At 37.8% G+C, this 24,898-nt stretch overlaps 1 protein-coding gene across 3 annotated transcripts in view; it reads left to right on the plus strand.

Annotated features, from left to right (window-relative positions):
- LOC145986359 (ecdysone receptor-like) overlaps positions 1-24,898 on the plus strand; it is a 1,118,076-nt gene that overhangs the window by 706,821 nt on the left and 386,357 nt on the right. For all 3 annotated transcript variants that reach the window (XM_083120240.1, XM_083120243.1, XM_083120242.1), the window contains exon 5: positions 12,539-12,617. The gene's annotated coding sequence lies outside the window, so the exon portion shown is untranslated. The remainder of the gene's footprint in view (positions 1-12,538; positions 12,618-24,898) is intronic.

Consider the following 24,898-nt stretch of genomic DNA (forward strand, 5'->3'; position numbering starts at 1 on the left):
CGCCCACCCAGCGTCGAATAACATGGGTATCTGTGGGAAACCCTGGGGGGTAAAGGCGGTCAGGGGCGTGTTGCTGATCACATCACCCCCACTCACGACCGGATCAAGAAAGTGTGGGGCGTTACCCCCACACCCCCTATACGCCTTCATGGCGTGGTGCTATGTACAGGGGAGCACTTTACTTTACTTTACAATATCATGTATTGATATTGATATGGGAGCCATTTGGCAAGGAAAATTTAGCTTTCTTATTACATGCATTTTTCTTTATGGTAATTAGAAATTAAACTTTGTTATCTTCCTACATGTGGTTTATCTTCTCAATTTCAAATAAAATTCTAAATTCTGTAAAAAGATCAAGATATTAACTCATTTCCACCACACTAAAAGATTCGGCGTAATAAAGAAACAATAAAGAAAAATGTTAGAAAAATGCTCATAAGTCCAGAGCCATCTATTGTTCACCATAGCAAACCATATCCCAACATAGTAGCGATTTGTTTTAAACCTATTTTATTTCAAATTATTCAATAATAAGTTAAAATCAGACAATATTGTAAAAAAACTATTCAAATTTGTTAATATAAAACTTTGTAGAAATTATGTCAACTTGTATTCGATTCTGGAAAGAAAAAATATCAATAATGAATGAGGTGAAAAATTATCATGACCACTACTAAAATAAGATGGCTGAAGCCTGAAATCGAAAAATTGTAATATCTTATTTCTTTATCCAACGTTGCTTTTGTGTTTTACCGAAGCAATGAGACGTGTAATATTCGTATATTTCGCATCAATTGCTTCAAAAACGTCATAAAGTAATTTCTAAATTAACGCATAAAATATTAACAATTCCGAAAATGGTTATTTTCATTGTCTGCAAAACTCTATACATATATATTCGGGAGCCAAAAATTTATCTTCTCTTCGCTTCCGCCTCAGTGGGCGAGCTTGAACTTGATTGCATGTATTTTTCTTCCGCTCCGCTTGCTTCGCTCCGTCCTCAGTTGGCGTCCAGCCTAAGAGAGCCAATGATGCGGTAATGGGAATCGATGCTTTACCTGCACGTTAACCTACGAACACCCATCCGCTTGACGACATTGCTTACGGAGCTTAGAGTTAACTTAATGAAGACGTATCTCTCTCTAGCATTCAGATAATCTTGTGTAATCAGCGTGCGTTGTGTACAGACACCGTCTCTCTCGAGGTTCATTAACTCGCAACGTGGGATCAACCGCATGCTGACTTCATGTTGCAAGACCTTTCTCTTGCAAGTTTGATGTTCCTTCCTTTTTCCTCGTGGTTAAATTTATAAGCGAAAGTGTTTGTTCTTCTTGCTTGTGCATTTTTCTTTTCTTACCTTGGAGAACCCGTCTAAAGCATCTGCGGTCTTTTGCCAATCATTTGTGAACCTATGACGTCATCTAAATTAAGAAATTGAAAGTTATAAGTAGACCTCGGATATTTAAGTTCTAAAATGTGTGCTTTTAGATTCCTAAAATAGGCTCTAAAAATCCTAAAATAGGTTTTAAAAACCCAAAAATAGGTTCTAAAAACCCTCAAATAGGTTCTAAAAATCCTAAAAATAGGTTCTAAAAACCCAAAAATAGGTTCTAAAAACCCTAAAATAGGTTCTAAAAACCCAAAAATAGGTTCTAAAAACCCAAAAATAGGTTCTAAAACTCCTAAAATAGGTTCGAAAAACCCTAAAATAGGTTCTAAAAATCCTAAAAATAGGTTCTAAAAATCCTAAAATAGGTTCGAAAAACCCTAAAATAGGTTCTGAAAATCCTAAAATACGTTCGAAAAAACCCAAAATAGGTTCTGAAAATCCTAAAATACGTTCGAAAAACCCTAAAATAGGTTCTAAAAATCCTAAAATAGGTTCGAAAAACCCTAAAATATTTTCGAAAAACCCTAAAATAGGTTCTAAAAATTCTAAAACAGGTCCTAAAAATATTAAGTTAAGCTCGAAAAATCTTGAAGTAGGTAAAAATAAACTTAAAATAGTTCAAAATTCCTGAAAAGTGCTGATTAGGTACAGTCACCGGCAATGAAAATGGGACACCTATATTCTGAAATACGCACTATCGTGCATAACGTTATGTGTGTTGCCTAACCCTACGGCGATGGCTGAACTTACCATTGGAAATTTGCTATTAAAATACTTAGGCAACAATCTTTTTTCATGTTATCCACTCCGCAATTTTGTCTGTGAGGATCATCTTATATGCTGAAAATAATATTTCAACAGAAACATAGTCAGTGGTGCAAACTTCAGTGCTGAAATGTTAGTTTGCAAGGCGTGAAGGGCCACATAGCACCGAAGTGACGCGAGAGTGAGCAAGACCACGCAGATCAGAAGTATGCACTTTGGATTGTACAGGTAACAGTGGCACCAGACATTTTGCTTTGTTTAGAGCTTTGAAAATTGATCATGGACTTGGAGGAAGGGAAATCGACAGAGAGTACGTTTCAAACACGTTCGTCATTGAATTTTTTTCCTGACCAAACATAGCAAATGCCTCTGTGTGACATAAAAATCCTGTAAAACCTTTAAAAATATATAAAAACCTAAAAAAGGCTTGAACCTAAAATAGGTTCTAACAAGCGAAATAGTTTTTTAGGCACTATAAAACGTCATCAGTTGTTGACTTATTATTCCTTACATACCTGTAAAGGAAAAAAAGGGTTAAAAACCTAAAATCCGACGTCTAGTTATAACATACAAAACCGTAATTTTGCCTGTAGTTTTATATGGCCGTGAAAATTGGTCCCTTACATAAAAAGAGGAGCATAGATAAAGAGTATTTGAAAATAAAATCCTTGGAAAAATATTTGGACTTAAAAGGGATGAGGAGACAGGTGAGTGGAGAATGTTACATAATTTAGAACTACATAATTTTTATTCATTTCAGATATTATTATAATAATAAAATCAAGAAGAGGATCTAAATGAAATCGGTAAGGATGGAAAAGATTGGATTGATCTTGCCCATGATAGGGACAGATGGAAGGCTTGTGTTGCTGCAGCCGTAAACCTTCGGGTTTAAGAAGTACAGTTTCAGCAGATATCGGTTCCATCATTGCTAAGACTTCTTTTGTTTGATTGCTTCTCCGATGGCGCAGTGGTAGCGTCGTCGCCTTGTAATCAAGGGGTCCCGGGTTCGATACCCGGTGGAGGCACATAGTGGTTCGGATTCCACTTTAAACTGTAGGTCCAGTCCCGATTAGGCTTCCTGTGCACAAAGTGGACTTAAACCACCAACTCAACCAATCTTTTGATTGATTGATTGGCTTGGTTTATTTTACTTCGCTTTTCTGCCACTTTTCGGCTAATCGCGACGATGAAGATGGGTGATGATATGATGAAATTGATGAAGCGACATCACAAAGAACGCCAATGCCCAGGCCTCGAACTCGAAACCGGGACCTATAGCGTCGAAGCGCGCAGTGCTAACCACTAAACCACGGAAGTGGCTCGGCTCTGATGCACCGTACGTGATCAGTGTCCAATTTAAATTCCAAAAAATTCCCTCCGAGAAAGCATCAAAAATTCAGAACATTTAAATACCTAAAACATTATGTTGCTCAAATCATGTTTTTGAAGCATTATTAGTTTATTTCCGAATCACACTTTTCAATAACGGAACTTAAACTGTATATGGTTTTCAGTTATTTGAATTCGTTTGTATATGGAGAAAATGACAGCCGTAACTTGACGGGGACAAGGGGGTCACTTGCTCCCCCCAAATTATCACGTTTATAACTCTTGCCCACCTAATATGATCTGAGGAGCAAACTAATAATATAATATTTGTAATATCGCAATTGTAACAGTTATAGTGGAACCACAGGCAAAATAACCTGCGCAGACCCGCGACTCCTGTGCATCGCACTTCCGTTGGAGGGGAGGAACAGAGTGGAACATGCTTCCTTATGGCCAGAGTTGAACCGTTGGAGGGGACGGTGCACGAAGGATTTTGATCGAAGGTTCTTTATCTTGTGGTCGCTCTGTAACAAATAATACTTGGCGTTATCTTTATGATATGGAAAAGTTTTCGATTCTCCCCCCCCCCCCCCAGGGTCATTCCATGTCAAATCATCCCGAATTTTGTGAAAATGTCACCCACCATCTCCGATTTTGATGAAATTCGGTATACTTATAGAACTTTTGATGCTTATTACAAAAATGACAACTTTTTTGAGATTGGTAGAGGGGTTCAGAAATTACGCGTTTTTAAAAATCTTTCGTGTACACCACATGCGGGTCCACTTTGAATGACACGCATTAGGTTTTAAATTATAGTATCTTCTCTCAGGTTTGTCGTAGAAACTTCAAGTTTGTTTTCTTTTGCTCAGGATAGTGTAAACTTTCATTTAAATAAGGTTTCAGATCAGTGTATCAATAATCATGTATTTTATGTACAGTTGCATGTATTTTTTTAGAAAAATAAATGACTAACTTCAAGAGCGAATTTCGTGCAATGCCCCCCCCCCCCTTCAATTTCCCCCAAATTTTATATACAGGTAGCTCAGAGTGGGTACTAATGCTTGATGGGAAAATTGGGATGGGATGTTCAGAGACAGGGTAATAAAAAAATCAATTGCATTAAAAGTTCATCTTATTAAAAATGCTTATGTATTTAGCACAAAGTCTGAAGTACAATATGTTTTGAGGTATAATACTCAAAATTTCTGTTCACTATGTGTGAAGGTAAGCATAGGCGTAACCTGGCGGGGGCAAAGGGAAGCATTTCCCCCCTCTAAAAATGTATAGATTAATTAAAACCTATAAGTTAAATATATTTTGTGAACCTCCTGGTACTTGAGGAACAAACAAAAAAAGAGTAATTATTGTGATTTTTCAAATGCATTTAGCAAATAATCTTTGACACTACTTTTATGGGTCGGAAAACTTCATGATTCTCTCAACCCATAGATAGTTTCCAAGTTACGCCCATGAAGATAGTACCGGAAAATACTTACTCGATTGTATTCTATGCATTGCCAAAATTTCATGCACTATAAATTGTGCCGTTCACATTTTCTGTTCCCAACTGTAAAAATAATATATCTGCACCTTCTCTGGATGCTACGTAAAAGGATTTTATTGAAATTGCTGACTTGTCATGGAAGCTATGCTTTGTTGCATGCTAACTTCATCCACGCTTTACTTCAATTCATATCGCATTGTATGTGAAAACTTCAGTGTTTTAGGTGGACTGTCGAGCTATAGCTCTTTTCAGTTCTTACGGCGGGCGCTCTAGAAGCTGGCAGGGGAAGTGGGGAGCGGGGAAGAGACCAATCCAGCGCGATAAGAAACTTAGCGGCCAGTAGAACGAGTTTCACGTAGTGCTTTTTCCGGCCGCGTCGTGTCTCTCGGCGCCACTGCTGTTGTTTGGTTGGTCTGTTGCGTAATCCCCGCTCCCCACTTCCCTTGGCAGGACTAGGACCGGCCGCCGTAAGAACTGAAAAGAGCTATAGGAAAAAGTCATCGTCGAAGGAGTGGGTCTCTGGATCTTGGAATGGAGGAGAAAGAAATAGGTGGAAGTGGAATCAGTGACACCATATTCAAAATACCGTGGTCAGCATACAAATGATTTCTTAATTAAAATCGTTCAAGCAAAGTTAACTCTTGTGTTTCATCATTTATTTGCAGTAGTAATGTAAGTATATGAAGACATATTATGTACTAGAAACGCAATTTGCAATTTTTACACAAATCAGTGATCATTAACTGTAAGTTTCTTTCACAGTAACTGTAACTGAGTTAGTTTTTAAATGAGTAACTGAAACTCGTTAACTTGTGAAAAGTAACTTACCGAACACTGTAAATAGCATGTAACCTAAGTTCAAAACAGTGCATATTTAATCTTCCTGGTGCTGTTGTATAGTACTTTGCAATCGCTGACACATTATACTGCGGGTTGTTGTCATTTCACCTTACGTGATTAATAAGAAATTTATGCCTCTAATACTATTTCTATGGAATTGGCACATCATTGCTGCACTTGTTACTTGATACTGTTGATGTCTATACAAGTCTTCTAAGTGATACAACCACCCCATCACAAGGAGATTTTCTGTGGTATGTGTCAAGAAAAGCTTCATTTGGAAAAACTTCAATCAGCACAAATGTGTATTATTAATTCTTATTTCATATTACGTATCTCCGTGAAGAGTAGCAAAAAGAAAAATCCATATTGAGAGAAAATGCACAAGAAGAAGAATGTTCTCGAAGAAAATTTGCTAAACTTGGGAATGCTAATAATGATGATTATATATATTTTTTTAAATTGAAGACAGTAGAAACTAACTTAGATACAGTGCATCGATTTTACGTTGTTCAGGGGACCAAGCTGAAAAAATCTTAAATGCGAGAAAATGTAAAACCGAGGAAAATTTCTTAGCAATTTGCTATGTTGGGACCACCAAGATTGAATGTAAAATGCAGGAAAATGTAAAATCGAAGAACTTGAAATCGGGGTTCCACTGCAATTATTATTTGTAGGTTTTAATTAATCTATAAATTTTGGAGGGGGAAATGCTTCCCTTTGCTCCCGCCAGGTTACGCCTATGCTTACCTTCACACATAGTGAACAGAAATTTTGAATATTATACCTCAAAACATATTGTACTTCAGACTTTGTGCTAAATACATAAGCATTTTTAATAAGATTAACTTTTAATGCAAATGATTTTTTTATCACCCTGTCTCTGAACCGCCCATCCCAATTTTCCCATTAAGCATTAGTGCCCACTCTTAGCTACCTGTATATAAAATTTGGGGGAAATTGAAGGGGGGGGGCATTGCACGAAATTCGCTCTTGAAGTTAGTCATTTATTTTTCTAAAAAAATACATGAAACTGTACATAAAATACACTGATCTGAAACCTTATTTAAATGAAAGCTTACACTATCCTGAGCAAAAGAAAATAAACTTGAAGTTTCTTCGGCAAACCTGAGAGAAGATACTATAATTTATAACCTAATGCGTGCCATTCAAAGTGCAGCCGCATGTGGCGTACACGGAGATTTTTAAAAACGCGTAATTTCTGAACCCCTTGACCAATCTCAAAAAAGTTGTCATTTTTGTAATGAGCATCAAAAGTTCTATAAGTATACCGAATTTCATCAAAATCGGAGATGGTGGGTGACATGGCTTGGATGATTTGACGTGGAATGACCCCCCCCCCCCTTCAAAATTAGGCCGTAAGTTACGCCCATTGAGATAATAGTGACAATATGTTATTGTGTCTGTTTATTAACATGAGATTCTTTCAAAGCCAGCCTCTTGCTTCTATCAATTCATTTGAAGAGATGCAAGTGGTAGATTTTATTTTATTTTATTTTTGTTATTTAGTGTCGTTTTTCTGCCGCCGATTTTAGTTAATCGCGAAGATGATGAATGATGAATTAAATTGCTGAAGGGCCGCTAACAATGAACACCCATGCTCTGGCCTTGATTTGAACCCTGAAACAGGGTTGTTAAAGGTACAAAGAATTTTAAATAAATTTAATTCCTGTCCAGGAGAGAAAATCAGCAAGCGCAAATGGATTCTGGACCGAAAAGACCCTTTTTTATATAAAGAATTTTCAATTCGGTCCAGGAACCTTTTTTCCGGAGCAATTTCCGGTCCTGTTGCGAAACCCAATAGAACCTATTAGAATATATGTGTCCCTGGACCTTGGACAACACTGCCCCGAACCACCAGCTGTAGATTTTGTATCGAAAGGTTTAGAGGGGGTACTGTACCTCTGTAACCCTCTCATTTTCTGTGTAGAAATTTCCCATTCTCCCTTCCCACAATGTCTTGTGTCGGCCATTGCTGTGTACCAAGGCAGCGAAGTGGTAAAAGGCCTGAGTGATTGCGTCGGGTGTTACGAGTCTTATGAAACAACGAAGCCAGGGGCCAGCGCGTCACGGGCATGTGTCAGGTCTTTTGCATCCATTCCCCTCTTTGACCCTCCATCAATCGTGGTAATTTGGTATGTTCTTTCACGTCACCGGCTTTTGTTGCAGAGGAGTTATCTTCCTTCGTTTTCTTCCCGTGGAAAGTTTTGTGAGCTGTCAGTCGGGAGTGAATTGCAGAGTTTGTTCGGAAACGCTTCCCGATAGATACGTAAATTTCCAAGAACTTCAAGAAAGACATATTGCTTTCCAGCTTGTGTCTTGGAATTTTTATTGACATTTCGTGTCTGTTAAGGTGCACGGCACTTCTTCAACATCTATGGGACGGAATCAGTTTGTACACCGCGCTACGAATCTATGGGTCCCGGGTTTGAAACGCTCGGTCTGAGCATGGGTGTTCCTTGGTCAATTTCATCATATCATCACTCATCCTCATCTTCGCGATTATACAAAAGTAGCAGAAATGCGAAGCAAAATAAACCAAATCAATCAATGAATCAGGAATAGGTTTGTTTCGATGAAAATGGAGACGCAAGTTGCTTCCCGCGTCACGGATATTATGAGATTGATACTTCTTTCAGTGGCCGCGGTGGCTCAGTCGGTAACGCGCCTGACTACCATGCTCAAGGTCCCGGTTCAAATCCGGGAACTTTTCTAACGGTGGAAGCGGCCCCGGCGCACACCCAGCGTCGAATAACATGGGTACCTGGGGGAAACCCTGGGGGGTAAAGGCGGTCAGGGGCGTGATGCTGATCACATCACCCCCACTCACGACCGGATCAAGAAAGTGTGGGGCGTTACCCCCACACCCCCTATACGCCTTCATGGCGTGGTGCTATGCACAGGGGAACACTTTACCTTTTTATTTACCTTTTTTGAGCTTAATTTTCGTGAAGGAATATTTTGGCTCCATTTGTTTATTGATAATTAAAATCAAAATGAATTTTCAGTAGCTGAGCTCACACCCTTAAAACTTTATCGGTCCTTCTGTAATTTAATGATTACGTTACCTATTCTAATTAAATAGTATAAAGTTTCGATTATATTTCATTCGTTACTTTTTTGTAAAACTACGGTGAATTTTTGTATTTCAAAATATGGACCTGGAAATTTATTACAGAGCCAAGGTAGGAATTTACGGGAATGACCAGAATTCTACAGGCTAATATTCACATTTGGGTATTTGCATTATGTTTGCAAATGTAACATTGGCAGAAGTAGTAAATATTGCTTTTCTGCTTAGGTGTCGCAACTGAATTCGTTTATATAAAACATATGTATTGTAAAACGACAGTATTTACCCAGTTTATTATTTAAAAAGAGAGAATAATATTTTAAGTGTTGGTACAACATTAGAGGATGTATGCACATAAAGGTTGTGTTCTAACTTTTCAAACCAGCCAACGTATTCACTTGTTTCCTTTCCTTAAATGCCGACATTTCGTAAGTCATAACGAGCATTGAGGCTCAGCATGCGAGCGCACAAAATGTGGCCGAAGGTCATGTCGAAAGTGCACGACTTAAATAGTATAAAGTTTCGATTATATTTATTTATTTATTGTTATTATAATTTTGTATTTATATTTTCTCTTAGTTAGCATCGTTTTTCTGACATATTACGCTAAGCCGCACACGTCACACGACCGGTGGACTAGGTGGTCAAGCGCGTAAAGTGGTCAACTTTCGGAATCGCCACCGAAGTTCCCCGATTCGAGTTCTGCCCTGGCCATTAGTGTTCTTTGTGAGCATCCCTTCATCAGTTTCATATAATCATCACGCATCCTCATCCTGGCGATTACCTAATGTGGCATAAAAGCGACGTTTGTGTACAGCACAAATCAGGTGGAGAATTGTCCTGAAAAGAGGATTTTCTTGTTCATGAAAGGATGGCAATGGCCCCATCCAGTTCTTTGCACTGTTTGACTCTACTTCGTCTACTTCGTTGATTAGGTGTTAAGTAATGTATTTGGTGTCTGCACCCGTTTGCACTACTTTCTGGAACGGTGTAGTGTTTGTTGTATGGTCACGTGGTGCGTACTAACTTATTTATTTATTTATTTCACCTATATACGTACATATACCGCGTGAGGCACCTAAAAGTACCACCTGAAATAACGAAGAAACCAGAAACAGTAGCGATGTGAGGTTTGCGGGAAACAATAATATCAAATGGGGCTCGTAAATCGGAGGTATGGGGTGGGTCGAATAATGTCGACAAATGGGGCATCTGGAGCAAAGTCATATTTTTTTTAATGGAACGATATACAATAACATGCATAATATAAAAGAGCACACTCAGAGAAACACAACGCCGTTGGTCTCATGCATCTACTGCACATAGGAACGAAGATATGGCCATGTGAAAATATGTAAACAAACTAACAAGTGGCCCACTTGACCGTCAGTACCACGGCATGTAAGACTTCTCAGGTGCCTGACAGAACTGCCTTTACGCAGAGCAAGTTTTGATAGCAGGTCCACGAAATCGTGTTAGTTCATAGCAAGCAGTCGTAGTGGTAAGAGCGAAGATTATGGTGTTCACAAACATAGAAAAAGCGGACATGATCCTGATTTATGGGGAATGCCGAAAGAATGCCTCAGAAGCCTACCGTGTGTACGCAGAGAGATATCCGGACAGACGACAGCCATCTCGACGTCTGTTTGGTAAGTTATTTATTAAATTAAGAGACACCGGAAGTGTAACACCACGAGCACGTCCGCGGAACAAGCCAACTACAGGTGAGGCAGGTGCAACAAATGTTCTCGCCGCTGTTGCTGTGAATCCGCACGTTAGCTCCCGTGAAATTGCCAGGGATGCTGGGATGAGTCAGCGAAGTATATTGCGCATTCTGCACACACACAAGTTACACCCATATCATATCTCCCTCCATCAGGAACTTCACGGGAATGATTTTGTGGACCGTGTTCGGTTTTGCACATGGATGTTACGTCACGACACACCCGATTTGTCACGTATCCTCTTCACTGAGGAGGCAACTTTTACCAATCATGGAAATGTCAACCTAAGGAACATGCACTATTGGTCGGTGACAAATCCACATTGGCTTCGCCAAGTGGAACGCCAGCGCCCATGGAGTGTGAACGTGTGGTGTGGTATAGTGGGTGAACATCTCATTTGCCCTTTTTTTATACAAGGGACACTGAATGCTGACCGATACATACCGTTTTTACAACATGAACTGCCTGTACTATTTGAGGACATTCCACTTCAGACAAGGAGGGAAATGTGGTACCAACATGACGGGTGCTCAGCTCACAGTGCAAGTCGCGCTACAGCATGTGTGGAAAATACATTTCCAAATCGTTGGATTGGACGTGGAGGGCCTGTCAAATGTCCGGCTCGTTCCCCAGATTTGACACCGTTAGACTTTTTCCTGTGGGGAAAGCTGAAGGACATTGTCTACCGGGATGTGCCAACAACTCCAGAGGATATGCAACACCGCATTACTGCGGCCTGTAGGGACATTCCCTACGAGATGCTACATTCTGTGCGACGATCTTTGCGTGGGCGCCTCGTTGCCTGTATCGCAGCTGACGGCCACCACTTTGAACACACACTTTGACAGGTTTTCGCTTCTTACGCAGTGGTTCTTCGACATTCTATCATGGTCATTTTCATTATGTTGTAACACTGTCAAATACACGGTGCTGACGATGTCTACTGTATTTTTTCTTCCTTTAACACGTTCTATCTTCATCTTGTCCAATGGCTTCCGACATCTCATACTTGTACATGCCGTGGTACTGACGGTCAAGTGGGCCACTTGTTAGTTTGTTTACATATTTTCACATGGCCATATCTTCGTTCCTATGTGCAGTAGATGCATGAGACCAACGGCGTTGTGTTTCTCTGCGTGTGCTCTTTTATATTATGCATGTTATTGTATATCGTTCCATTTAAAAAAAATATGACTTTGCTCCAGATGCCCCATTTGTCGACATTATTCGACCCACCCCATACCTCCGATTTACGAGCCCCATTTGATATTATTGTTTCCCGCAAACCTCACATCGCTACTGTTTCTGGTTTCTTCGCTATTTCAGGTGGTACTTTTAGGTGCCTCACGCGGTATATATTTTAAACAATTAAAAAATTATAATTCCAACAATACAAAACAAAAGAAGAAGGAGAGCAAAACTACAATAATCATTTCGTAAAGAACACGAGCATAAGTATTCTAGAGAACATAAATCCAAAAATGATATTCACTGAGGTAGAACAAGATACATATCTATATACAGACTGAGACATTTATAACTATACGCATGTAAATAAATACTCATATATAAACAAATATACACACATACAGGGGTAATTGTATATACAAACATAGCCATGTACACAGAAAACATGAAATGAACGTTTAAGGCAGCAGAGAGGCATTTGTTGAATCTTCCGAACTTGAACACCACTATTTGTCTACTTGGTTGAACGTCATTTCCTTGCACCAGCCAGACACCGGGATACACCTGCAAAAATGCAGCGAACTAGACAGGGCAATTGTCCCCTACCTTTAGTAGGGGAATATATATTTTAACTTAATGGCTGTTCCGGAAGTAGCTCTGATTTAGCTAAATATGTGCTTGTTTGTGATTTCCAGATGGAGGGCATCCACCTTAACGGGACTCCACACTCGCAAGGTACGACTTCGAACGACTGAAGTGGATCGGATCAGAATGGTGAGTGGAAATAATCAACTGTTTTAATTATTATTATTATTATTATTATTATTATTATATGCGTTTCAACATGGCGCCTGCCTCTGATCACTGTGGAATTTGTTCCAAAGGAATTTATGGAAAGCAACAGGTATTGGCATGTTGTCTGTGTAATACAAGGTTTCAATTTAAACCATGTTTGAAACTTTCTAAATATGAAGTTGAATTTTTTATGGTGAATGACATATCTACCTATAAATGTACGAAATGTTTACAACAGCGTAGCGATGAAACTCCTGTGACGCCACGACCCGTTCCGGTGAATCGTGTAGCTGCTCGCGATAGTGCCAATGAAAACATGGACATAAATAGAGAAAATAATGAAGAAATGGCAATACATAGTGATAATAGTGATGAAGATGATATTGATCAAGAACATCAACTTGGAGAACAAAAGCCAGGTAATGTAAACTGTTTCAGTCGCTGCCATGTTAAATACATTATGTCAACATTGATCTCGACAGTGCAGAGTTTAAGTGATCAAATTCAATCTCTTAAAGTCGAAGTGATTGTATCGAAAGAACAGAATGAAGTACTAATGAAAACAGAAGAAAAAAGGATTCTACAAAACAGTTATGCACACGTAACTCAAACGAATCTTCCGAAAGATAAACAAAACACAATCGGAATGCCCTGCAGTACTCCTTGTTTACCTTTATCTACAGTAGCTCACAAAACTCACACCGATAAGGGATCTGATAAGTTTCTGGGTCAATCAGTGCAGACGATAGAAAACAACCAGGTTTTAAATACATCTGGTTCCAAAAACACTCGTCAAGCTTCGACCTTGCAAAATGTAAACAAACAGGTGAACGACGTGAAGAAATCAGTGCAAGGTCAGAATCCATCTACTAGGTTAGCAGTGCAACGCAATGCTTTTCCTCAGAGAGCTCTATTTGTGACTCGACTTCATCCTGAAGATTCAAATACTGACCTTCAGCAATATATTGCTGAAACTTCTTCCGTAAAGAAAATGGTACGTACAAGCCTGAAAACTAAATACGACTCTTACTCTCTTTTCATGTAGCTGTTTCCCAGGATGACTATGATGTACTATTCGATGAAAATATCTGGCCTAAAGGGTATTAGTAACAAGGTTTTATGGCGAATTGAAAAATGACAATATACTTGCCAACAAAGACAAAAGTGTATCTGATACAAATAGTAACAGTAAGTCTGGAGAAAACTCAACTTCAAAAAACTAAGTGGTTCTTCCGTTAGTAATAATATGATTAAATGTTTTTATCAGAATGTTAGAGGAACTAACACCAAATTTGAAACATTAGTAAACAATATAAATATTGAAAATTATGATATAATTTTTCTTACAGAAAGTTGGTGTAAACAAGATAGAGATTATTTTATAGATTTAGATCCAATGTACAGGGTGCTAAGAAAATATAGAAATCTGGATTTAAACAAACAGAAATCTGGTGGTGGTGGTTGTCTTTTATTTATTAAAAACAAGGTTCAGTTTGTGATCTTGGAATCACCTTTTACAGAATTGGATGTAATTTGGGTAAAATTACTGTCTAATAATTCTGATCCAACCATAATAGGATTGCTTGGGTAGTTCAAGAGATATTAATGAAACACAATAAAATAATTTTAGTTGGAGATTTTAATGCTGGTGGAATTTACTGGGCTACTGGAAATTTGTATTGCTCTAATTATTATGTTAAAAAAAGGCTGAAAAAATTGTTGAAATCGCAACACTTTCAAATCTAATTCAGCACAATGTATCGTATGACCCTTCACTGCCTTTTAATATTTTAGATCTTCTACTCACTAACATTTCCACTTGTAACATTAGTTTAATGAACATCCTTTATCTAAAATTGATAAGTTTCATCCACCGTTCTCATTTTATTTTGAATTGGATAGGTCTAAAATAGACAATACAGATACAAGGGAAAATAATATTTATAGATGTCTTAATTTCGCCAGAGGTGATTATGTGAATGTTTATAATGAATTGTTGCATTTACCATATATGGTTGAAATATCTAATGATGTACAACAATCTGTTATGGAACTGACTAGAAATGTGTATGCAATATTAAAGAACAATATTCCTTCAAAAGTTAAAAGAACATACAATCAACTGCCTTGGATGACAAGGAAACTAAAGAGAATGATCAATAAAAAGAGAAGGTATCATGATAAATTTAAACTTACAAATAAGTGTGAATATTACAGTACTTATTCCCAATTAAGGAAAGATGTTAAAAAAGGAATATCCTAATGTAAAGGAGCATTACTACTCCTCCTTAGAAAACAATGTTAATGGTGACAAGAATGCTTTTTGGTTTCACTTTAATAGAAAGAAGGGAGAAAATACTATCACTGAAATTATTTATGATAATGATGTACTGTTCAATGAATATGATATTGCTAATGCTTTTAGTGAGCTTTTTCACAAATCTTTCTCAAAAAGAAGTCATGTAAATTTTAAAAATATTATTCTTCATTCATACACCAACTTAATTGATGTACCTGTTATCTTGGAAAAGGATGTAAGTGATACAATTAACAAACTAAAAGGCAGGTCTTCAATATGTCCTGATGGCATAACTAATTTTATTTTGAAAGCAAACAAAGATGTTTTTGTACCATTGTTAACTAAAATTTACATGTCACTTATTTCTGGAATATTTCCAGATATCTGGAAAAATGTGTTTATTGTACCTGTAACTAAAAACAAAGATGGAAAAGCCAATGATCTTAATAATTATCGACCAATTATTATATTAAATTCCATGGCAAAGGTTTTTGAACACATAATTGCTGACTATTTGTCTTTTTCTTTTAAACAATATATTGATGGAAATCAGCATGGATTTTTTAGAAAAAGGTCTACTATTACAAATTTATTGGTTTTAATAGACTCTCTTAAATCTAACATTAGGAAGCAATCCCAGACCGATATGTTATTTATTGACTTGGCTAAAGCCTTTGATAGTGCCAGTCATCAGCTATTAATTTACAAACTCGACCAAATGGGATTATCACCACGATTTCTGAAATGGTTTTCCAACTTTTTAGTAAATAGAAGTTTCTCTGTTAAGATTGGTGAAACAACTTCTTCTAAAAAAGAAATACTTTGTGGAGTACCTCAAGGGTCGCCACTTGGCCCAATTCTGTTCGCTGCTTTTATCAATGATGTTACATTATGTTTTAAATCTAGCACATGTTTACTATATGCAGATGATATAAAAAAATTGTAAGAGTATTTTAACAAATAATGATGTCGCTCAACTTCAGGCTGATCTCGATAGAATGACATATTGGTGCAAGATTAATGAAATGGAAATTAACTTGAAAAAGTGTAAAGTTTTAAGAAGTACTAAGAAAATTCATTATATAGTCTCCAACTATTTTATTTATGAAAATAAAATCCAAGTGTGTGACAGTCATAAAGATTTAGGAATATTAATAGACTCCTATCTCATATTTGATGAGCACATTTCAGAAATTTGCAAAAGATCAAAGAGAATGCTTGGTTATATATTTTTCTCATGGAAAGTTTATAAAAAAGAAGATACCTTAATATTCCTGTATAAAACGATAGTTCGTCCTATTCTTGAATATGCAAATGAATTATGGTTTCTGACTGCAACCAGTCACCTTCAAAAAGTTGAATCAGTTCAAAACCTTTTTATCAGGTTATTATGCATGTGGCCGCGGTGGCTCAGTCGGTAACGCGTCTGACTACCATGCTAAAGGTCCCGGGTTCGATCCCCGGCCGGTTCAAATCCGGGAATAACATGGGTACCTGGGGGAAACCCTGGGGGGTAAAGGCGGTCAGTCACATCACCCCCACTCACGACCGGACCAAGAAAGTGTGGGGCGTTACCCCCACACCCCCTATACGCCTTCATGGCGTTGTGCTAAGCACAGGGGAGCACTTTACCTTTATCAGGTTATTATGCACAAAGTTTAAAAAAAATTACTATGACCAACATTACTCTGAATGGTTAACACAGTTGAATATGTTTTCCTTAGAAGAAAGAAGAAAAATGAAAAGGATAAATTTTGCAGAGAATATATTAACTTTCCAAGTTGACAGTGAATACTTTTTGAATAATATAGCTTATAAAATTCCCAGATATTCCCATAGGTATATCTCAATTCTCACATGCCTAAACAAGGCAAGAGGTTTAGTAGCTTATCTTGTTGAAACCTACAATTTGAATTTATGTTGATGTATAAAATTGTAGGATCCACTGTTTTATTTTATAATTATGTATTCAATTTTTAATTTTGTATAACATAGTGGTTGTTTAATCGTTATCATCACTTCAATAAATATGATCATTATTATTATTAGAACAATACACAGTTAATTGCACAATATTATATAACAATAAACAATTATTAGTATCAGAGTTATAATACATGTAGATCTCGTTGAAAACTGTAACTTGAAGTGTAAATATGCTAACTTGTTATGTTATTCTACAACTTACGTATTTTATTCGTGTAACTTTGTACTTTTGTATTTGACTTAGTGCTGTATTAGGTTTCATACTGTGCTCAACACTTAAAATAAACGATTATTTATAATTATTATACTCCAATGGATGGGACATTTGAACTGTTTTTCTTTTAATTGAGAGGAGACCAGAATTTTTTTTCGCCTTTAGTTTGTTTCTTTCAATAAATGGACGAATTTGCCTTTACCTCGTCTCATGTTGACCACATGCACATTGTGTTCTGTCAGTTCACCTGAGCATACATGTATTTTTTTCCCGACACAGCCCACTAGTTTCCGAGTTACTCCGTTTAGAAAATTTCAGATTTTGAAAACGACTTACATGTTTCATCGATTATTAATGTGATGTTATCCTCTGTGCGTGAATGCACAATGGTTTTATCGAGGTAGGATACCATACTACAAAATTCTATATTTCGGTAAATTAATCCTGCTGCTTTTACTTCCCAGAGTTACCCCGACAGATACTCACTAAGAAACTGGGAAGCCCTAGCGTTACGATTGACGGACATGAGATTACTCACTCAGGGAATCGAACCCGGGCCCACGTGACAGTCGGATAATATTTACCATACGTACATATTTATTATTGTTGTTGTTGTAACCGAATTAATGTCCAGAGCGATGCACTGTTACAATGATTTCGTCAAAGCTGAATAAAAATTAATAACTTTTGATTAAATCGAATAGTCTGAACTAAAACCCAACATTTAGTTCCTGAGTTCTTTCACGGCCAATGCCTGTAGCCTTCCACTATCATTACTACCGTATAATTGCCCAGTTACGAAAAGATTTTCCATCTCTTTCAAGGTTGCTGGCATGAAAAACTGGTAGTTTTATAAAGGTTAGAACAGTTTACGCGCTTTCCTACCGTATTATAATCAGAAGAGAAGCATTATTCCGATTAATTAAACTGTCAGAATGCCAAAACAGAACACTTAAATACAGTATATTAATTTGGTTACTTTTGACTGTCATTTGTAACACTTGTGATAGAGAAAGATTTAGAAAAGTTGCCATTTGCTATTGCAAATAGTAAAAACGAACATATTTAGAAAAGTGAATATGATTACTCCTCCCTTTCTTTCCTCTTTCCAAATTCTGCCCGATTACTAGAACAAAATAGTCTCAATCCGTCTTGAAATCTAGTAAGAGGACTCCTTGAATGCATACAGAATAGAATTTTACAACCTTTCAATGACGGAAAACGAATGTAAACAAATTAGCAATATGCGATACAAATATACGATATATTCGATATATTTTGATATGGGTTCTATTACTATTTGATTTCGTTTATATGTGGGTTGTATATGAGAAGGAATTTTATGTTTTTTTGTTTACTCTGTATGTATGATTGCGTGCGAGTTTCCACGGTGCAACTTGCCACGGTGCTTATTATCGTTCAATTTGCCACGGTCTTGTCTGTCGGATTAATCTCTCTGCAGGTGCGGAGCAAGTTGCCCTGGTCGAGTGAGTGACGTCACTAGACAGGGGGGTGGGTAACTACGGTATAGAAGAATTTCGCCTGATGCTTAGTTATCACTCTTAGTGCTTCCGTGGTTGTATAAACGTTGTTATGGAGTTCACAACAACTAGGCAAACGTCTTCACCGAAGGTGAAATTGCAATTGTGGAATGCAACCATCCAATCCTCGTCGCCATTTTGTTATGTCCTAATATTTATGACATAAACAGAAATAAACATCTCAAGATTGGAACGTCATAGTCAAATATATTAAAACTTGTAACAAGATGGATTACATTATTAAAACTTAAATCATCCATAAGACACATAAACAAGATGCATAATCGTTGCTATGCACAGACTATGTACATTGGCCATAACTGCTAGTTCACCATATATAATAATATATTTTATAATATATACCAGATCATCAGTGCGTACCTGGCGTGTCAGTTTGCGAGATAAAGGAAGCGACTAGAAAACTGCAAAAAGAGAGCACGAGAAGAGATCCTTACACAAGTGTCTGCTATCTTCAAAGAAGAAATGGCTGCTCCAATTAACCAAGGTCTGGATCTAGTAACCTCCATTCCATCATATCGTCAGAAGATAGGGTGTTGAAATGGTGTTAGAAGGAAAGCCCTCTTGAACTTGCAGCAATCAATGAATTACGTGCGACGTTTCCGGATTCCCAGGTTTCTGACTGTAATTACCATTTCAACCAGGGCATCTGGCGGAAGTTTCAGAATATAGGCCTCGCCGAAGAATACCTTTACAATGAAGATGTACGCCGTCATGTTAGGATATGTAGTGTACTAACATTATAGAGTACCCAGAAGCCGTATTGATGAAGGTTGCTCCTCGTCGCGGAGGACTGCCCATCTGGGCAGAAAGTTCAACGATTATTTCGTAGAACAATGGCTGGATAATCCAAACATTCCAACGGAAATTTGGAATTGCAATGGCCAAAGCACCGAACAAACAACCCAGTGGATGGTTGGCATATCAAGTTGAACCACATCATATCCAGAGTTATTTGGTGACCGTGTCGCGTAATACCAGAGGACATGAGCTTTTTCCTGATTTGTGAACATTTCCGGTTTTCTGGGCACTGACACTGCTACACTACAGCAACATTACTGAAACCTGCAACAAAAAAAGTTGGTTAGTTTTCCAACATTTTGGCACCACTTTCACATCTCTACATTGCATATAGTGGATATGAATAAAGTTTACAATCAGGGAAAGACTTCTGGGACACCCGGTATTTCGTTTTAAACCTAAAGTTTTAAATGCCCAACGAGAACTACTCAGTTGTATGGAGCCGTAACAACATAAATGAGGAAAATACAGTTAAGGAACCTCCAATATGATTTTTTAAAATGCATAGTAAAAGCTACAAAAATACTGAACAATAACTAATAAGCCAATAAATAGCAAAATAAAAGCACTGTTTTCTGGATCTAACTGAAGGGAAGCGGACTACAATTGTACTTGGTATCGTCTTCAAGGCCCCAAAGAAAAATATGTTTTTTTTCAACTGTCGAGCCCTGGTGGGACGGATACCTTGAAGGGAGAATTAGCTTTATATGTGACACGTGGTTAGAATCATTCAGAATCACCCTGCTTTACATTACTGCGTAAAAAGAGCAACTGAAACCAACTAAAACTTCTAAAATTTCAGAAAACTTATCCTAGCTCTAGCTCCGTTGATTTATTGAACTGGTTAGCAGCCTAGCTCTTTACCTATTTTCAAAAAGGGTGCGAAAAGGTTTAAGTAAGTAGCAACTGATACCAAAGAAGGCTCATAGCACGTCGATATTCCAGTTCTACACTCCAGTGATATGCAAATTTGTAAAGCTGCAATGAAATTAATTGGCTTCAGCATTTACAACACAACTTTTTATATCTGATTTTCGTCCAGAATTAGCATTCTTTTACTCAGTAATTAAAAACTGTTTGCGAGAACATTACAGAGGATAAAAGCATGAAAGCTTTCTGCAGTATAAATGCTTACTTTTTGTTTCTTAATTAATTGTAATTACTTGTCGTTGCAAATCTTTTACGAGTATTTGCTGAAATTTGTGTGCCTCTCGAATAAAGTTCACTCGCGCAGACATTGGAATTTCTGTAGCTGACGCATGTTTTAGTCGTGTTCTGTAAGATATCGTAAGTTGTTCAAATCAAGTAACAATCCGTCACATTAGCTTATTGTAGGCTAACGACTGGCACCTTGAACCGCAGCCGAGAGAATCACATGTGGTGTTTTTTTTTCTTTTCTTTTCTTTTTCGTGTGCGTGTGTGCTTCCTTGCGTTGGGTGCCTCTAAACTCACAGCCTCAATTCTGCATCCCCGTTGGCTTTGTTTAATGAATATAAATGTTATACAGGGAGTCCCATAAAGACGGGACAAATTTCATTTTTAATTTACAAGAGCGTGGACACTCGCTCATCTTTAAAACGTATTGTTTTTCATAGTCTGGATTTGGGAGTTATTCTTAGTCCCTTTTTCAAGTGATTGATGCTTCATGATGCCGCCGTGGATGCCATCAGATATCTATTCCATACATTATGAAAGCTGTCTTCAGAAGCAAAAGCTCCATCGGCACATGACACAGGCGATTCGGACAGCATTTCCAGGAGCGTACGTCAGCAGAAATGTTCTGACGGGCAAACTCGAATTGCGCACAAAACGTGACCAGAGATGAATGTTGATAATGGTTCACTAATCTACGAGCACGAATTGCGCACAGAGCGGCACATGATAGGAGCAGGCCCAGGTGCGCTGGTAGGTGGATGTCAATCACGATTTGCGCACAGAGCAGTGAAGTGAAAGTACACACTCGGCGATGGAACTACATTCTCGGATGGAAGAAGAGCACAATCATGATGCCCTCCGAGACCAGGTTTTAAGGAGAAAATCCCTGAGCAACAGCATCAATAGAAAAGGAGATGAGATTGAGGGAAAACCTTCTAAGTTAAGACACAGAGAGTTACAGGAGCAGCCGAACATTGTGGAAACCTTCACCCGAAAGGACATGAAGCTCGTCAGGAACAACATCAATTATGCTCGGTTGAAAGTACATCCTAAATTAACCAAAACTTCGGATGAAGTTCAGTTGATGCTCGATGAAATGGAAGTGAAGACCATTCGTGACGAGAACTTTTTGTTTAAAAACGACAAAGAAAAGGGGATCGTGATTTTTTCTTGCGACTCAAATCTTGAGTACTTGTTCGAGAATCAAGTAATTCTAATGAACTGGACATTTCAGTATGCAGCGTGTCACTTCATACAGTTGTTTAGCATACACTTGTATTCGAACGGATCGTACATTCCACTGGTATTCTGCCTCCTTAAAGACAAGAAGAAGCAGATGTACACTGATGCTTTGAGGAACTTGAAAGACGGTATATGATTAATTTGGTAATTTGGTATATGATTACTGACAATTTTGCCCAAATCTGAAATAAAATTCTTATTCTTAGTTTCATTAATTATTACATGCTTTGAATTTGTTCCATCTCTGTATGTATTTCCAGCAAACTTCCCCTTAGTGCGCAGTTCGTGGTCGGTGGAAGGAGGCGATCCGGTGCGCAATTCGGGTTCGGTGAGACACCTGCACCACGGTAGATGCGCACTTCGTGCGAGCCCGTTCGGACACCCTACATAGCTCTGGATCTCAAAGAGAGCATCTGGGAGGGGACAGAGGTCATTTTAGCTGATGTGCTACTCCAGGCCATAGTGAGGATGACACAGAGTCCAACAATGCTCTCCCCGAGGTGGGAACCATTTCTAAGGGATGTGATATTCAAAACTTGAACAGGGATAAAGACTCCTGTAACTTGGTTGTTGTAAATGTGCTTCTTCCGGTGCGATTAATATGTGTCCCATTATTATGGAACACGCTGTATTTATCCTGGAGAGCACTCGTGCCGTTGTAATTGCTAAGGGTTTTTTTTTTCCACGTCGTGGAATTTTGCGAACTGTCAGCATAAATACGCATTGCAAGGAATCCCCTTCCCTTTCTTCTAAGAAATTAAATCGTAGATAACCATTACTGGCGGGGTGTCTCTTTTAATGGAATTTTCCAAATGAGAAAAACGTATCTTGGCAAAAACTGCCTATTTTTCTTTATGGAAAACTAAATATGCTGACCAAGGCAGTAATTTATTTTATTATAAAATATAAACTAAACGTTACGTTTCAACCTTCTAGCAAGGTCTTCTTCAGACTCTGTACCAAGTACAAATGTAACAGCATACAAAAAGCATCTTAAGAATAGCGAAGAATGCAAAAAAGAAATAGGAAAACAGAGAAGAAGAAGAGGAAGGGATTATCTACGAAGCGAAATGTAAAGAATGTCAGAGTGTGTACATAGGAGAAACGAAAAAGAGGCTGAAAGACAGGTTGAAACAACATAGGGATGATGTACGACTTAAGAGAGAGAGAAATGCGATATTTAAACACACGAGAGAAACAGGACATGACATAGAGTGGGATGAGGCTAAGCAGATAGAAAGGGAGAAGAGAATGCTAGTGAGAAAATGGAAGGAAGCCAAGTAAATAGAGAAGAAAGGTGAAGATGACACAATGAACTGCAATGGGGGACTGAAGTTAAACAAAGAATGGAAGAAGGTGTTAGAAAGAGTGGAAAGGACAAGAGAAAAAGAGGAGAGAAGAATGAAGGAAAAAGAGCGTGAGATAAAGAGTCCAACCACATTCTAGATGGAAGTAAATATGTTTAGTCTTTTAGGTGAAAGTACAGTTGACAAGGGAAAGCCACCTGCTAGAATGTTCCAGAACAACTTTCTAATAGTCTGGAGGGGAGTAATGTTTGTGTATATATATCGTCCTGTTTTGTACCTTGTTACATTTGTACTTGGTGCAGAGTCTGAAGCATACCTTGCTAGAAGGTTGAAACGTTACGTTTAGTTTATGTTTTATAATAAAATAAATTACTGCCTTAGTCAGCATATTGAGTTTTTCATATCATGGAAACAATGCTTAATGGTGTTATATTTTTTTAAAAATAAAATGTGCCAGTAGATAGAAAGGTGATGAAACATTTTTATATGACATGGAGAGAAGTGGTGGGTGTGGATTTTTTTTTTTAATTCACGATATAGGAAGATAATTAGTTGCGGTTTTGCTTCAATATGATTTAAACTGTATAATAACAGTGTGATATTTAAAAAAAATTCCAGTGGGAAGAGGGTACAATTGCAATATCTTCTTTCCAAACATGTGAATTTTATATATAACATTCTTTCATAGAGTTGGAAGAAATACGCAACCAAATGTATGATTCCCTCTCATCCTCCTGCAAATACCACCCTAGTAAATGTTGTTTGAACAGTTGTTAGTGCAACAAATGATGGAACTTTTTTCCTAAGAATATCACTATGCTTTCAGCAGGCCCGTAGCCAGGTAGGGGCCAGGGGGGCTGAGCGCCCCCCCCCCCCTGGTACTGCCGCTAGCCTCCTTGGCATTAGGTAACATTATTTTAAATTCTAATTTGTTTGAGGTGAAGATTGAAAATGTAGGCAGAATATATTATTTTGTTCCCAACTTCGTTAATTCATCTTGTTTATGATCAGAAGTCTAAGCAGCGGCAAGTGTTTACAAGATTCTCTATACTTTAGAAAGTTATTTTATAGGGGTATTCTTTATCTGTACCTTCCCTGCGACTTTGACGTCATCAATCCCATTTCATCCACATCTGAGTCAAATGTCAACAGCTCCCAAGTTTTGGAAACGAAAGGGAGTTTTAATGCTTCGACCGGGGGTGGAACGTACAGTGGGACCCATGAGTATTACCATGCAAATTGTCCATGACTATTTTCATTAATTTTTCTTTTACATCCTATATGTTTTAAGCGATGCATTTTTATGTATGCTGGTGCAGAAGTTTTCAACAGCTTGTTTTGAGTTTTCTTTTAATTCTTGAACATGCACGAACATGGTGATGGGACAATTTGCACGGTTCTCTCTCTCTCTCTCTCTCTCTCTCTCTCTCTCTCTCTCTCTCTCTCTCTCTCTCTCTCTCTCTCTCTCTCTCATAGCCACCATGATTGAAGTGAATATTGTACATTTTAACATTTATGATATAAATATCTGTATCATCAAAAATTGTAAGGAGTGTGTATGTCATTAGCAGCCATTAGCATTTCAAGAGATGTTTTAGAAGATATAGAAAAAAAACTGTAGTATTTGTATGATATTTCTAAATTTCATATTTTAAATTAACTTAATGACCCCGACACACATAATTTACCTTCATTTA

The sequence above is a fragment of the Lepisma saccharinum genome, chromosome 4, assembly GCF_977018435.1.
Source record: "Lepisma saccharinum chromosome 4, izLepSacc3.1, whole genome shotgun sequence".
Classification (NCBI taxonomy): domain Eukaryota; kingdom Metazoa; phylum Arthropoda; class Insecta; order Zygentoma; family Lepismatidae; genus Lepisma; species Lepisma saccharinum.